Consider the following 4,989-nt stretch of genomic DNA (forward strand, 5'->3'; position numbering starts at 1 on the left):
AAAATTCTTGAATCTTTCAATCTGCAACACACCAATGCTAAGTTGATTGAACTTATGAAAGTACAGAAATGGTTCATTTGAAATGATAATTTTACATTTTTTTTAATAGTTTTTTTCAATGTTTTCAGGATGTGTATGAATAGGCAAGTGACGTTTATGGAATTGAAAGGGGTCTAAAAAAGGCCAAAAATAGTTTGGATACAATTATAGAAAAGTATATTTTGCTGTCTCACGGCTTGCCTTTGAGAGAAAAGGAAGAAGAGTGTGATTTACAACTGGATGACGACAGTGATGACGGCCTAGTTATTATGTCGATGGATTATTCCATAGAAAGAGAGGTAGAAAAGACACTGCTTAAGCAGAAAAGAGAGCTTGGTTTCAATGATCATGACCTTCTTGAAGAGGTTGAATGTAGGGAATTTAACACCGAAGAAGAGTGGGATGATTATGAAGGCATAAACCTAACCTTCAAAATGCCTTCAAGAAAGAGAAGAAAGTTACAATTGAATAATAAGGAAATTAGCCTCAAACATCACAAACAATAAATGCCTTATAATTTAAGAGGTAAAAACAAAAATCAAATTACAATAAAGCATAACGATAATTTTCGACCTAGGAAATTGAATAAGCCCGATGAGGCTCGTACTTATGAAAAAAACTGTAGGACGGCCAACGTAAAAATCTCCGTAATTATGTCAAGAAAGTAGGCCGTCCTTGTAGACCAAGATTGGGTCATGAGCCTAAAGAAAGTAGGCCGTCCTTGTAAACCAAGATTGGGTCATGAGCCTAAAGAAGTCAAGAAAGTAAGCCGTCCTTGTAAACCAAGATTGGGTCATGAGCCTAAAGAAAGTAGGCCGTCCTTGTAAATCAAGATTGGGTCATGAGCCTAAAGAAGTCAAGAAAGTAAGCCGTCCTTGTAAACCAAGATTGGGTCATGAGCCTAAAGGAGTCAAGAAAGTAGGCCGTCCTTGTAAACCAAGATTGGGTCATGAGCCTAAAGTAGTCCCTGTAAACCAGGATTAGGTCATGAGCCTAAAGAAGTCAAGAAAGTAGGTCGTCCATGTAAACCAAGATTGGGTCAAGAGCCTAAAGAAGTAAAAAAAGTAGGCCGTCCTTGTAAACCATGATTGGGTCATGAGCCTAAAGTAGTCAAGAAAAGTAGACCGTCCTTGTAAACCATGATTGGGTCATGAGCCTAAAGAAGTCAAGAAAGTAGGCCGTCCTTGTAAACCAAGATTGCGTCATGAGCCTAAAGAAGTCAAGAAAGTAGGCCGTCCTTGTAAACCAAGATTGGGTCATGAGCCTAAAGAAGTCAAGAAAGTAAGCCGTCCTTGTAAACCAAGATTGGGTCATGAGCCTAAAGGAGTCAAGAAAGTAGGCCGTCCTTGTAAACCAAGATTGGGTCATGAGCCTAAAGTAGTCCCTGTAAACCAAGATTGGCTCATGAGCCTAAAGAAGTCAAGAAAGTAGGCGGTCCTTGTAAACCAAGATTGGGTCATGAGCCTAAAGTTGTCAAGAAAGTAGGCCGTCCTTGTAAACCAAAATTGCGTCATGAGCCTAAAGAAATCAAGAAAGTACGCCGTCCTTGTAAACTAAGACTGGGTCATGAGCCTAAAGAAGTCAAAAGAGTAGGCCGTCCTTGTAAACAAAGATTGCGTCATGAGCCTAAAGAAGTCAAGAAAGTAGGTCGTCCTTGTAAACCAAAATTGGGTCATGAGCCTAAAAAAGTCAAGAAAGTAAGCCGTCCTTGTAAACCAAGATTGGGTCATGAGCCTAAAGAAGTCAAGAAAGTAGACCGTCCTTGTAAACCAAGATTGGGTCATGAGCCTAAAGTAGTCCTAGTAAATCAAGATTGGGTCATGAGCCTGAAGTAGTCAAGAAAGTAGGCCGTCCTTGTAAGCCAAGATTGGGTCATGAGCCTGAAGTAGTCAAGAAAGTAGGCCGTCCTTGTAAGCCAAGATTGGCTCATGAGGCTGAAGTAGTCAAGAAAGTAGGCCGTCCTTGTAAGCCAAGATTGGCTCATGAGGCTGAAGTAGTCAAGAAAGTAGGCCGTCCTTGTATGCCAAGATTGGTTCATGAGCCTGAAGTAGTCAAGAAAGTAAGCCGTCCTTGTATGCCAAGATTGGGTCATGAGCCTGAAGTAGTCAAGAAAGTAGGCCGTCCTTGTAAGCCAAGATTGGGTCATGAGCCTGAAGTAGTCAAGAAAGTAGGCCGTCCTTGTAAGCCAAGATTGGGTCATGAGCCTGAAATAGTCAAGAAAATAGGGCGTCCTTGTAAACCAAGATTGGGTCATGAGCCTGAAGTAGTCAAGAAAGTAGGCCGTCCTTGTAAGCCAAGATAGGGTCATGAGCCTGAAGTAGTCAAGAAAGTAGGCCGTCCTTGTAAGCCAAGATTGGCTCATGAGGCTGAAGTAGTCAAGAAAGTAGGCCGTCCTTGTAAGCCAAGATAGGGTCATGAGCCTAAAGTAGTCAAGAAAGTAGGGCGTCCTTGTAAACCAAGATTGGGTCATGAGCCTGAAGTAGTCAAGAAAGTAGGCCGTCCTTGTAAGCCAAGATAGGGTCATGAGCCTGAAGTAGTCAAGAAAGTAGGCCGTCCTTGTAAGCCAAGATTGGCTCATGAGGCTGAAGTAGTCAAGAAAGTAGGCCGTCCTTGTAAGCCAAGATAGGGTCATGAGCCTAAAGTAGTCCTAGTAAATCAAGATTGGGTCATGAGCCTGAAGTAGTCAAGAAAGTAGGCCGTCCTTGTAAGCCAAGATTGGGTCATGAGCCTGAAGTAGTCAAGAAAGTAGGCCGTCCTTGTAAGCCAAGATTGGCTCATGAGGCTGAAGTAGTCAAGAAAGTAGGCCGTCCTTGTAAGCCAAGATTGGCTCATGAGGCTGAAGTAGTCAAGAAAGTAGGCCGTCCTTGTAAGCCAAGATTGGTTCATGAGCCTGAAGTAGTCAAGAAAGTAAGCCGTCCTTGTATGCCAAGAATGGGTCATGAGCCTGAAGTAGTCAAGAAAGTAGGGCGTCCTTGTAAACCAAGATTGGGTCATGAGCCTGAAGTAGTCAAGAAAGTAGGCCGTCCTTGTAAGCCAAGATAGGGTCATGAGCCAAGGTGGGTAGTACCGCTCCCTTGAGGTTTTTTTTTTTTTTTTTTTTTTTTTTTCCCTCTATTGGTGGCAGATGATGCAAAAAAGGGTTGTTGGGGCCCGGTGATGCAATAATAAGTTTGGCAGTTTCATTTGCTACTTGATTAAATAGCTATTCCTGTGATAATTCGGTCATAAAATAGATGAAATGGCTAAAAATAATAAAAACAAATCTGCAACATTGTTTCCATAACAGAATTTAGCTTGCAGTTAAAGTCCTTGATACTGGGAAATGAGTGCTTCCTGTGTATGTTCGTTTTATCAGGGATGAAAAGTTGGTGTAAGAGCTGTTATTTGCAAGAAAACTTCACTAAACGAGAATCGGTATTTAATGTGGCTGAGAATTTTTCTCTAAGAGAAAAAAACTTCCCACTTTCTAATCTCTGATTGGGCACCACTGGTGATAATTTATCATCGTGCCTTCAACAGTTCCTTGAAAAAATTTTACCAATGCTTATGGTGCACTGTGTAATCCACAGGAAGCATCTGTTAGCAAAAAATCTAGGTGGTAGGCTTAATAAATCAATAAATACTATTACAGCTGTATAGAATAAACGTAAGGCACACTCTTAATTCCAGACTGTTTTTTAAGCTTTGGATTGATGATGAGGAGTTTGAACGTTTATTGGTAAATACTTTCTAGAAATTAGATGGTTGTCAAAGGGAAACTGACACTTTTCTATATTTGATAGTTTTGGTTTTTCAGACTTGGTTCAATAAAATTAATTTGTAATTGCAAGGCAATTTCAACCCTATCAAAAGTCAAAGCTGTTATCCACATTCCTTTCTGAATAAGTTATTCAAACATCTTAGCCCATCATGAACTCTACCAGTTTTAAACAATAAAAGTAAATTCCAACTTGAAAAATGGTTTAAAAATATAATAGTTTTGTAAAAATGGTTCAAGAATATAAGTTTCATGGAAATGTTCAAGTTATTGAAATATGAAAAATTGTTGGATGTATCCTAGATTTTTATGCTTATTTGTTCTGTAACCGAAATACAAATCACGCTATTTAAATAGGGTATTACTTTCGGCGTAGCTGAAATGGCGAGCCATTAGAATTTTAATGAGGGTTTACTACCCCCTCGATAGTTAGCGAGGGGGTAGGGGATGGGTAGCTAGCTACCCCTCCCCACTCACACACGGGTGAACTACTTCACTTTACTTTTGGCTCAGGTGATGGGCAGACGTGTCTGCTCCCACCCTCGCTTTGGCAGTCATTAATGCTTTTTGTCTTTTACTTACTTTTTATTATACTTAATATATATATAAACATTCTTTATGTTTATGTATATATTTGTGTATAGAAATATAGTAAGTTTCCTTTTCAGTGTTTGTGCTGTGTGTGTGTAGTGTACGACAACTTCACCGGCGTAGTACCAGGCCACCACGGTTTCACTTCATGGGGCGCGGCCTCTCCCTTGGTCCTTTGGTCGTTCCTTCGGCTTCCGATAATTCGGCCGCTGTGGGGAATCGTCATCACTGGACTTTCTTCATTCATCTGTTTTCTCAGCTGTTCCTCCTTCCCTATGGGGAACTTGGATTCTCAGCGAAGGGAACGTGGGAGTTTAGATTGACTACGGTCTCTCTCTCTACTCAAGGTGGTTCACTCTTTTACTACTACTACGTACTATTACGGAAGCTTCTTTCCCGTGCGGGTTGGGTTGCTATTCCGTTTATTTGTCTCAATCATTTTTAATGAAATCTAATTGTTTTTCAACTTGTCAGTATTCTGTGGAGAACACTCCCCTTCGGCTGTCAGTGGTTCTTACTATTTGTGAACATTCTTAGTTGAAATACATAACTATAATTCCGTTTTTGGGCTCAAGCCATGTCATGCTGATGGAAGTTCCTTC

Source organism: Palaemon carinicauda, unplaced genomic scaffold (assembly GCF_036898095.1).
Source record: "Palaemon carinicauda isolate YSFRI2023 unplaced genomic scaffold, ASM3689809v2 scaffold36, whole genome shotgun sequence".
Taxonomy (NCBI): domain Eukaryota; kingdom Metazoa; phylum Arthropoda; class Malacostraca; order Decapoda; family Palaemonidae; genus Palaemon; species Palaemon carinicauda.